Source organism: Xenopus laevis, chromosome 6S (genome assembly GCF_017654675.1).
Source record: "Xenopus laevis strain J_2021 chromosome 6S, Xenopus_laevis_v10.1, whole genome shotgun sequence".
NCBI classification, from domain to species: domain Eukaryota; kingdom Metazoa; phylum Chordata; class Amphibia; order Anura; family Pipidae; genus Xenopus; species Xenopus laevis.
Window position 1 is genome coordinate 37,813,457 of NC_054382.1, and position 12,664 is coordinate 37,826,120.

The window sequence follows — 12,664 nt, forward strand, 5'->3', positions numbered from 1 at the left end:
CATGCTGATAGTCACTTTGATATTCAGAGATAATCTGAATTTCTAAACATACCTGGTTATGAAAGAATCTCTAAGAAACCTTTCAATTACAGTTCTCCCAGTAACATATGTAATGTATAATTGGGTCTCTGGCATAACCTATTTTCTGCTTATAATGCAATGCACTTATGTAGCTCCATCTATTTGCTCCTCGTGCTCGATCATAAAATGGTAATGCTTACTCCCATTTGATAAATTAATCAGATGTCCCTGCTGCTCTCTCGCTTTAGTCCAGCAATTCTGTGCAGTGGAAAGCCTTACTGTAAGTCTCTTTGCCTCTATTTATCCTCAGAACTCTGCACTAATAACCATCCTCATGATTGACTGAGCAGTGGTCTAGATAGAGAATGAGGTTATTTAAGCATGTATATTTTAATATTATTCCATAAAGGGGAAACAAATCCGCAATAGTTTGTGCCTTTATTACAATTTAGCTTTATAAAACAGGAACCTGTTATGAAATGTTACATTTCTCTGTGGATGCCCATTACATTTCAGTAACTAAATCCTCATTTCTCTAGGAATGAGCTTAGTGGTTCAGTAAAGCAGATTGAAGGGAACATATTTAATATTGATAATCCCAAGATAAATGTTTTGAGGTAAGGTAACATAAACATCCAGTTAAGTTTAATATTAGCAATGCTGAAGAAGTGTGATAGTTTAGTGCATAATTCATGTCTAATAAAGGACATATTCGTTATTTGTACAAATATTTAGAGCAGACTAAGGCTGAGCAGTTTCTTATTTATTATATAGGTGAGGGCAGTCATTTTGACAATAAATAATAGCAGTAATAAAGGTAATGTTTCATGGAACACTGAACAAAAGACACTGAATGTAGTGCTACAGAATGAGGTGCAAATGTGTATATTATGTTGACAAATATTGAACTGATAATTAAAACAAAGGCTTAGTGGCGACAGCTAAAGAAACAAGAATTTCCCCTTATATTTAGAAAATATTCCAAATATTAGGTTTAAATTGAAAAAAAAAGTTTTAAACATCTCAAGATTGTCATGTAAAGTATTTTATTGTGATTTTGTACTCTGTTCTCTTTACTAAATTCAGCACTGGAAACTGCTGCTCATAGACTTTTTTTTTTTTAATTTGCACACATCACACTGGGGGAATGCTCTATGCTATCATCAGTGATAGACTAATCCACAACAGAGTCTCTAATCCAACGAGAATTAATTATAATTCCAACCAACAGAACAGGGAAAAGGGATCCCAGATTTTCTCTAAATAAAAGAAAAGCTGTATAATCAAGTTCCTGATCACTGGAAATATGTATACAGTGTATAAGATTTGTATTCCTGTTGACAATACTTCGACAATACTTCGAAGTCAAGTAGAACGTTGGTTCAGACATGTCCTAATTTATAACATGTATCTGTCACTTTCTGAGGCCAGCTCTATACCACTGATGTTAGAATATTATGTGCTTCCAAAACATATCTTTGCAATCCTATGGCATGGTCATCCTTCTGCAAGGCTGCATGCTGTGTGCTACCTTGGGGTGCAAGATACTACATTTTTATATGCATCAGTAACCTAGTGAGGGTAAGCAACGCCAAGAAGATCTAAAGAAGCAGGGTGGCTAATAAGGATCAGATGTAGGCTTGGGCCACACAGAAGGCTTCAGTTGTGGTGTCATAAGGCTGCTGGCAATGAAAAGCAACGCATCAACCCTAAACATTATAACTATTAAATAAAGCAATACATATGTTTCCCTTTAAAACATATTTTATTTCTATTCCATTTCAGTGAACACTAAAACGTTCATAAATGAGGAAAACAATCAATTTTTTAAATATTTCTGTTTCTTAACACTACACAGTGTTGGACTGGCCCACCTGTATACCAGGAAAACTCCCTGTGGGCCCAGGTGTCAGTGGGCCCTCTTGCTTCTAACCATTAAGCCTATTTTATGATCATTCAATGTTTCTTTATGGGGAAAATTCTTAATAAAGGAAGAATGTAGTAAGTAGATATAAGGTCTAGGAGAATAATGAGGTTAAGAGCAGAAGACAAATAAAAATTTGGAAAGTGGGTCCATCATCTAAGGTTTTCTGGAGGGCCCCTGGCATCCCATTCTGACATTACACATAAGGAACGTAGACTAAAAATATAGTGCATTGTACCACTCGCAGGCACACGTTTTTATTAAAGTTGTGTTGCCCTATATCATTAACAATTAGTTATCCCTACATAAACCCTAGCAGTATGATTGAGGCCAGTGACAGACTCATAAGCATATAAGATAGGATATATCTATCTATAAATTAAGGGCTTCTTGGAAAACTGCTGGTTACTTATCAGTGATGAAGAATAATTATCTGTAGTCAATACCCAACTTTTTAATTGCTGCCATTTAGTCACTTATCTACATAATGCCCCTATTAGCAAAATTGTTTATGCATGCAAATGCTTAAAAACAAATCCTGATCAAACATAATTAACTAGAAGATACTGTAACTTCCTTAGATCAAACAATATTCTTTGCCATGCACTAGCTGTTATAATTCATTCTGCCAGTAAATGAAACGTCACTCATTTGAATTTTTTAAGTACTCAGCTACATAATCCCCCCCCCCCCCATTAATGCACCGTATACAAATGGAACAATATACAGATCTGTTGTTGTGAAAGTTTAGTAATTGCATATGAATAAAAATCTTGCATTTGAGTAAGTCCTATTACATAAAAAGAAAGGTAAAGCATTACAGTTAGTCAACATAAATGTATGTAAGAGACATAACAATTGACTCGATAATTATTGCAAAAGTACAGTATGGTGTAGCAGACAAGATAATGAGAGTTTCCATCCGTATGTGAAAAAAATACGTATTCATCACCCAACACAAAATGCATTAATACATATAAAATGCCATATGTTTATTCCCTAAGTGGCTTAAATATGAAAGGCTTCTACTCAGCTGAGGGTAATACCATATTTACATATGGGAAAAAATATTGAGGCATGCAAATAAGGAGTTTATAATATACTCAAATAGACTCTGCTCACATGCACTGGTGCAGGAATAAAATTCAGGCAGAAGAAGATGCACATGAAGCCATGTATCAGTCAAATTTCTCTACGCCAGTGAACAGCCACTGTGTTCATTTTTCATGCTGTCTTCTATTGTTTGCATTAGCCACAGTATAATCTACTTTCTATTGTATTTCATGCATACACAGAGAGGCAAACAGAATCAAGTGACACATCCATGGGCAAACATAGACACATGCACACCTATACACAGTATATATAGAGAAAGACAGAAAGTAGAGAGATAGAGACAATGCACACAGGGAATAACTTTCATTATTATTTTTTATAGCATAAATGTGTTGGTCCTCCTAAGGGACCTTAGTATAATATAGTGCAAATATTGTCTTCCATGAGGAATTTCATCAAGACTCTAATAGTAAAAAATGACTCCGCATTCAAACTACTAACTAAAAATAGGATCTGAAGATAATTGTATCATGACAGTAAATAAAGCTTACTGAAGACAAAAATGCTTTCGAATGTAATATAGGTTGAAATTCATATTTCAAGCAATGCTAAATCAACCATTTTTGGCCATCTTTACTTAATCAAATAGATGTGTTTTTTTTTATAAAACACAATTTTCCTCTATAAGCAGGACTACACTGGTATAGTATTATTTTAGTATTTCTAAATACAACAACTTTTAGAGATGACTATTAATAATTCAACCATAGGTTGTTTTAGGCATAGTGGTTCAATTTGCTTACCCCTATGGAACATAGTAGACTTTTATGGCTACCTCTTGGTTTGCAGGTCTGGATCCTTGACCCACAAATATATAATGGATTCTTATAGGTCCAACTGTTAGAAATGATCTAAAGGATATTTTTTTATCCTTGCATACTCTACAAAATTTTAGTTATTGGAACAGTGATATAGTAGACCATGGACAGCCCCAGAGGGGGCATAATACTAATATGAGGTATAAAGTTTGCAACTGGTCTAGTTACTCATAGCAACCAATGAGCAAGTTAGCATCTCTGGTCACCAACTTGAAATCAAACATATAATTCATTGCTATGGGTTACTTCTATGGAACGCATTTTAGGACATCCTGCGGCGAAATACCCTTCCTTCCTGCGATGTCCTATGCCTTCTGAATGGCGCATCGGGTGCTTTTACCGTCACTCATCGTCCAAATCTGCAATCAAACCTCAGTCTTCTACCCTCCCTTCTCAGCCTGAGGGCTGAGGGCAGAAGGCTGAAGGCGGAGTTAGCATGACTGTTTAGGATGTCCTAAAATGCGTTCCGTATACTTCACCTGGGCAAGCTTTGTGCTTTATCACATTACTTTATGAATGTAGTAGAGTTCTGCACCCTCACCTTGAAGGATCTGAAGTGGCACCCAAGGGTACTACATCTTGCACCTATGGGGTGTAAGTAAGAGGCAAATATGTGGTCTTATAAGGGCTGCAAGATATTCACTATTGGATGGAAACTTTCTGAAACACTAGAATGAGTTGCAAAGATTTATGCCTGATTTCTACCTGATTTAAGCCTGTGCCAGCCAATATAGTTTGCACTATGGGAAAGCAAGTTGGTATGAGGGCAAAAAATTGTGTTTTGCATCTAATTTTGCATAGTAAATGAGCTCAAATATGTGCACTAACTTGTTCAGTGCTATTTGAAAAGAATAAGCAGCCATTATCAAACAAATTGGGAAAATACAGTGCCACAGAATGATTTAATAATAGCAATTCTGCAATAACAAGCCACACAAGTAATAAAGGTATCAATACTAGTGGTCATCTTCAGCAGTTATAGGGCTCAATTTTAAGCAGACTTAACCAGTGCTGCTCTACCCAAATGTTGCTGGTCTGCAACCATTCTCCTCCATATTATAAAGGATTAGAGCATTACAGGAGCTGTGTTTATTAAAGAATGAATGCATGATGACACTTTTTCCTGCCCACTCTATGTACCTTCTGACTGTTTTGATACATTTCTATAAAGATCACATTTCCACAATCTTTATAGGAAACTAAAGATGGCCATAGATGCACAGATAATATCATACAAAGCACATTTTCGTACGATATTCGGTGCCTGTATGATGAGAAAAGAGCCAACCGATATCAGCAGAAGACTTGTATATTGGTTGGCTCGTAGATCAGGCTGGATGGAAAATTTTGATTGGGTGCCTTTGAAGTCACCCAAACATCTGGCATTATTAGTGATGAATCGTCAGATACAGGTAGAATTCTATTGTTTCTACCTGTATATCTGAAAAAGATCTGATGATTTAAAGGTTTGATAATCAGTAATGGGCATTATCCATAATTTTAAATATAAAAATTAATTCAGTAATCAAGTTGATACTCATTCATATGAAAATCAGTAGGAGCATGTCATGTAAAATAGTAATGGGTGAATCAATTCGGCAGGCAAAAAATCCACCGTAACAAGAAAAAAATAGTACATAAAATTGACGTGTGTCAAAATTATTCACATGCCCATTGACTTTAATGCATTTGGATCAAATAGTCGCACGTATAAAAATTGTCCCGCGTCAAAATTATTTTTACGCCCATAGACTTCAATGCGTTTTGCAAATTTTTTGCCGTTTTGCAAATTTTTCATGAAGCGAAACGGCACAGATTGACCCATCACTAGTCACAAATTTCTTTCGGTATAAAAAAGTGATCCCATGGCACTCCCAGCCTACCTACCGCAGCCGACACTCTGACATTGGAGAATGTAGAGCTGGTTGTGTGAACCTTTGTGTCAGGCTGGCTGGAATAGTGTTTATATGTATAATAAGAAAGACCCAATATAATGTAAAAAAAACTTTATGGCTACAAGTAGTAATGATGTACTGTAAGTGAGATCAATTATTATTTCCACTTGATTTGCTAAATACTGTAGGGCTTTACAAATATAGGTGCTAAATTGTACATGTAAAGGTGGACAGAGTGGCTAAAATTAACAGGTCTTTGCTGTAATTTTCCAACTGGTGTAGACCTTGGTTGCTTATTGGTTGCTTTTAGCAACTGTATTGGTGCAATTTTGTACCTAATTTAATAAACTAACCCCAATGCTCCTTTATTTGCTAGAAAAGCTTTTGCCAATATCATATTGCACAGCATAGTCATTGATTTTATGCATTGGGACCTGTGCTTACTTTCCATATTTGACTAAGAATGATGTTCAGAAATCCATCAGTGCTAAAGGCTAAATACAGAATGAGAAGTAATATATTTTAAAATATAGGTGGAATAAATTCTGAACATGGCAGTTCCTTTTGTCCTCTAGAACCTAGACCTACTTAGATGTTGCTAAAGCATTTGATACAGTGTCACACAGAAGGTTACTGGTTAAATTAAGGAATGTTGGCCTGGAACATAGTATTTGTACCTGGATAGAGAACTGACTAAAAGATAGACTACAAAGAGTGGTGGTAAATGGAACATTTTCTAATTGGACCAGTGTTATTACTGGAGTACTGCAGGGCTCTGTACTAGGTCCCTTGCTTTTCAACTTGTTTATTAATGACCTGGAGGTGGGCATTGAAAGTACTGTTTCTATTTTTGCAGATGATACTAAATTGTGCAGAACTATAGGTTCCATGCAGGATGCTGCCACTTTGCAGAGTGATTTGACTATATTGGAAAACTGATCAGCAAACTGGAAAATGCGGTTCAATGTTGATAAATGCAAGATTATGCACATTGGCAAAAATAATATAAATGCAAGTTATACACTAAATTGCAGTGTGTTGGGAGTTTCCTTTAATGAGAAGGATCTAGGAGTTTTTGTAGATAACAAGTTGTCTAAATTTGAGCAGTGTCATTCTGTGGCTACTAAAGCAAATAAAGTTCTGTCTTGGTTAAAAAAGGACATTAACTCAAGGGATGAAAACATAATTATGCCTCTTTATAGGTCCCTGGTGAGGCCTCATCTGGAGTATGCAGTGCAGTTTTGGACTCCAGTCCTTAAGAGGGATATAAATGAGCTGGAGAGAGTGCAGAGACGTGCAACTAAACTGGTTATAGGGATGGAAGACTTAAATTATGAGGGTAGACTGTCAAGGTTGGGGTTGTTTTCTTTGGAAAAAACGCAACGGAAAAGCATTTGCACCAACATCTCCAATAAAGACATTTATATGTACTGTAGTATACCCAGCCTATTCAAATTGACCTAAGCATAAGAATACTAACAAGATTCGCTAGGCAGAATTGAACGCTAGCAAAAGTTTGCTATGAAATGCTTGCGCTGACGAATTAATGATAGCAAAACTTCTCCAGCGTTCAGCTGCTGAGACGCAACTTCGCATTTTAGTGAATTAGCGTAGTGGTAGCGAATTTGCGCCTGATGAAGTGGCGCAAATTCACCCTTTAGTTTCTCAAAACATATTAATTTTCGTTTATTTCGGTTTTCAGTTGATTAATAGTGGCAAATATAAGCGCCATAACCAGGATCCTTCTGGTAGCAGAGTTTAAGACTGATTGGAGGGGAGAAAGATGGGAGTCAGGAAGACCAGTTAGGAGGAGATTGCAATAGTCTAAACGGGATAAGATAAGGGCATGGATTAGTGTTTTGGCTGTTCTTTGTGAAAGAAATGGGCATATCTTGGCTATATTATTTATATTCTAGGTGTACAGTATATTGTGAGTGGGTCCCTAAGCTAAGTAACTAACAGCAGCACAGAGCATGGGCAGTGAATCAGCAGAAAAGAAGATGGGGAGCTACTGGGGCATCTTTTGGGGCAAAGATCTTCACTGCAAAAGGGTTGTAGTTGCCTTGGGCCAGTACAGAAGCCCAAAACATAATATACAACATTTATAACTACTTCTTTAATTAAGCTATAGTTCTCCTTTAAAGGGGAACCTGCTCAACCCCGACTAAAATCCTTAGCAGATAGCATATAAAAGCCTTCTACTAACATTCAAAGCCCTTCACTCCTCTGCTCCTCACTACATTTCTTCCCTTGTCTCACTATATGTTCCTGGTCATCTTCTCCGATCTTCTCAGAGCAACCTTCTCTTCACACCATCCACATCCACTGCCACCTCTCGTCTCAAACCCTTCTATCTTGCTGCTCCTTAACTCTGGAATTCCATCCCTGAATTCCTCCATTAGGAATCCTCTCTTAATCTCTTCAAGAAAAAACTTAGGGGCCCATTTACTTAGCTCGAGTGAAGGAATAGAGGAAAAAAAACTTCGAATTTCGAATGTTTTTTTGGCTTCTTCGACCATCGAATGGGCTACTTCGACCTTCAACTACGACTTCGACTTCGAATCGAACAATTCGAACTAAAAATCGTTCGACTATTCGACCATTCGATAGTCTCTTTAAAAAAAAACTTCGACCCCCTAATTCGCCACCTAAAACCTACCGAAGTCAATGTTAGCCTATGGGGAAGGTCCCCATAGGCTTTGCTAGCATTTTTAGCTCGAAGAAAAATAGTTTGATTGATGGATTAAAATTCTTCGAATCGAACGATTCGAAGGATTTAATCGTTCGATCGAACGAATTGCGGTACATCCTTCAACTTCGATATTCGAAGTCGAAGGATTTCAATTCGGCAGTCGAATATCGAGGGTTAATTAACCCTCGATATTCAAACTTAAGTAAATTTGCCCCTAAGAGTCTACCTTTTGGACCACTAGAACATTAGCCTAGTCCTGCCCCTACTGACTATGCCTTACCTTGTGCACTTTTTCATCTCCAATTTGTACCTGTATGTTAGCCTCCCATCCACTTAAACTGTAAGCTCTACAGGGCAGGGACCTCCTTCCCACTAGTCTCTTACCACATAACACTTAAGTTCTTTGCCCTATGATTCTGTATATATTTATTATGTGATTTGTCTCCCCCATGTATACTCTTATATATATTGTACTTTTATGCACTGTACAGCGCTGCGGCTCCTTAACTGCGCTTTACAAATAAAGTTATACATACATGTCACAGTATAAGGCTTATTAGTAATTAATATATAATTACTACATGGCAGCTCAGAAACCAGAACAATTAGCTTCATAATTTAATAATCAGCCTTGTAGCATCAGCTTTTATTACAGACAAACCTCATTTTCTGCTTGATAATTAGCAACAACCCCTAAGCTTAGCTTCTCAACAGCTGCTCAGAGCCCACTGAGCATGTGAGTGTCGCAGACACTTTCCAAGATGGTGACCCCCTTTGACAGGTTAGAAATCCTGGATCATTGCTGTAATTGAGAAGCTGAAACTTTAGGCTGGTGCTATATGCTCATTATATGAAATAGGGAATTTTAGCCATATTGATTTTTAGAATTTAGTTCTCCTTTAAGAATTAGAAGCACCCGCAGTTTTGGTAACGTTGGTAAGGAAAGGTATATTGTTATAAGTTTCCTTTATGCAGGCAGTACTTGCTTCTTTTGTATGCTCAAAATAAGATTTTCTTTTTTCATATTCAACACCTGAATACATGCTGAGCCCAGAGGCAAGAGGTAAAAGGATCAGGGCAACAATAGAAATTTAAGTGAGTTTCACAATTTGTATTGAACAATGTGTGCTATCTGTGTTTGGGATCATGGCAGTTTTATTGTACACAGTCAATGGCTGGCATTAAAATTGAGAGTGCTAAACAACATCTGTTGGGAAAGTTGAATGTATTACTGTATCATTTTTGCAAAGACTTTAAAAGCTGCTATCAATGTATTGTTCTTTATGCCTGGAGAAAGAGATTTAGATGTAGGATTAGCACAGTATGTTGAAAAACAAGTGACTGTCATACTAAAAGGCTTTTTTTTCCATTTCAAATGTAACATCAGATTAATATAAGTATATTTAATATTTATGGTTAACTCAGCATGTAAACAATGCAAGAACATGGTGAGAAAAGGATTAAAACAAATAAAGACATACAAAAACTGTCAATGGTATTAAAAACAGAATCAAATTAAACTTAAAGGGGTGGTTCACCTTTCAGTTAACTTTTAGTATGCTATAGAATTGCTAATTCTAAGATTCTTTTCAATTGGTCGACATCATTTATTTTCTATAGTTTTAGAATTATTTGCCTTCTTCTTCTGACTCTTTCAGCTTTCAAATGGGGGTCACTGATCCCATTTTAAAAACAAATGCTCTGTAAGGTTATGAATTTATTGTTATTGCTACTTTTTATTACTTCTCTTTCTATTCGGACCCGCTCCTGTTCATATTCCAGTCTCTTACTCAAATCAATAAATGGTAGCTAAGGTAATTTGGACCCTAGCAACCACATTGCTGAAATTGCAAACTGGAGAGCTGACGAATAAAAGCTAAATAACTCAAAAAACAGAAATAATAATAAATGAAAACTAATTGCAAATTGTCTCAGAATATCACTCTCTACATCATACTAAAAGTTTATTTAAAAGTGAACAACCCTTTTTAAACCTTAGCATACCTTGGGTACATTATTTATCAAAAGACGAATTATTCAGATTTTTTAAATAAAAAAGTCTGAACAATCTAGAATCAACGATTTGACCTTATATATTTTTAAAAAAGATTGACTTAATCTGTTTGGGTGAAAACTCGATAAAATCGTGCCAAAAGTCCGAATAGTACGAGTTTTTCCAGACTTTTGCCTGAAAAGCCAGAAAAGGTTGGATTTTCAGGCTAATTCCAGTGCAGACCACAGAAACTTCAAAATAGGATAGGGACCTCTGCCATTGACTTATATAGACAACCTCGGCAGGTCTGAGATGGCGGATTTTTGGATTCTGGCTTTTTGCTGCTTAAGAATTTAATGAATCTCAAGAATTTCAAGTTTTCGAAAAAAAACGAAAAATTTGAGTTTTGTCCCAAAAAGCCAGACTGTACTTTAGTAAATAATCCCTGTAATCTTTGCAATTAGTATGATACATTAGTGCCTTGCAAATTACTTACTGCTGAATCCTGGAATCAGACAGTAAGAGCAGGAGAAATCTGTAAATGACTCCCCTCATATGCTTGTTGCTGAGGAAGACACAATTAAGTTGCTAAATATATGAACAAATTTAAAAACAAAATACTACATACTATTCATGAAATATCTATTACAGATAACCGATAACAAAGAGCATCAGAAAATACAGGTATGGGAACTGTTATCCAAAATGTTCATGACCTATCTGTAATTTGGATCTTCATACCTCGGTTTATACTCGGATCAGCTTATACTCGAGTGAGGCTGCTGGGGGGAAAAAGGGAGGGGGTGATAATCACTCCAACTTGCAGTACAGCAGTAAAGAGTGATTGAAGTTTATCAGAGCACAAGTCACATGACATGGGGCAGCTGGGAAATTGACAAAATGTCTAGCCCCATGTCAGATTTCAAAATTGAATATAAAAAAAATCTGTTTGCTCTTTTGAGAAATGTATTTCAGTGCAGAATTCTGCTGGAGCAGCACTATTAACTGATTCATTTTGAAAAAAAAAATTTTTCCCATGACAGTATCCCTTTAAACTAGTTACATCTAATACTGAAAGCAGGTTTAATTATGAGGCGATTCTTTGTGATTACCGTATATATACTCGAGTATAAGCTGATCCGAGTATAAACCGAGGTACCTAATTTTACCTAGAAAAATGGGGAAAATGTATTGACTCGAGTATAAGCCAAAAGTGAGAAATGCAGCAGCTACTGGTAAGTTTTCCTAAATTTGGCCACAAAAAAAATATAATGATTGAAAAATGTTCCATAATAATAATTATCAACCCCTGAGGGTTAATGGCCATTCTCTCAACCAGTGGTAGTAGTAATCTTCTTGGATACACTGCCAGGGCAGGATTTGGAGACAAGTGACCTGCTTACTGTACCAATGTGAGTAAAATGTGTTGTCCAGATTTGTAAAATAAGCAGGGTAGTTGTTTCTGAAAAGGTTAAAAATAAAACCCAATGCAATCCTAGAATTACATATTGGCCCTGATATATAGGCTATAAACAGCAGCTGAAATGGCTTGTATATTGCACAGAACAGTTGTGTATGTACTCAGGCAGCAGCTGGTATAAGAGAGAGAGAGAGAGAGAGAGAGAGAGAGAGAGAGAGAGAGACCCGTAGTATTGGCACACGTAACTGCACAACGAAGCTCTGAAGTGCGTCGGCAGCACCGGATGTCACAGAAGATGTAGGTGGGGCTATCGGCGCATGTCCATATACGGCAGAGAGAACTGGAGTCCCGTAGTATTGGCACACTTAACTGCACAACGAAGCTCTGAAGTGCGTTGGCAGTACCGCATGTCACAGAAGATGTATGAGGGGCTATCGCCGCATACCCATATACGGCAGAAACAATGTCATGCAGTGAAAATGTCGTCCGACTAAACTAATAAATACAGCCAGGAACGAGGCAGCTGAGCAGGGCACATGAGGACATTTCATGAGCGCAATTGATGCGCTTTGGGTCATTGTGCACATTGGCTTTATCTACTGCCAAGGTACAGTTTTTCAGCACATTTTGGGTGCTGAAAAACTCGGCTTATACTCGAGTATATACGGTATGTGTTTTTTTGCTTAAGCCTATCTACAATATTGGCCTCAAAGTATGCATACACCGTATCAATATATGCCATGGCTTTTGTTTTGATAAATAATATATACCTATGTATAATATAT

General features: G+C 36.8%; 1 protein-coding gene across 1 annotated transcript in view; it reads left to right on the top strand.

Annotated features, from left to right (window-relative positions):
• Positions 1–12,664, top strand: part of LOC108719687 (potassium voltage-gated channel subfamily H member 8) — a 182,800-nt gene that overhangs the window by 747 nt on the left and 169,389 nt on the right. The gene's annotated exons all lie outside the window — the stretch shown is intronic.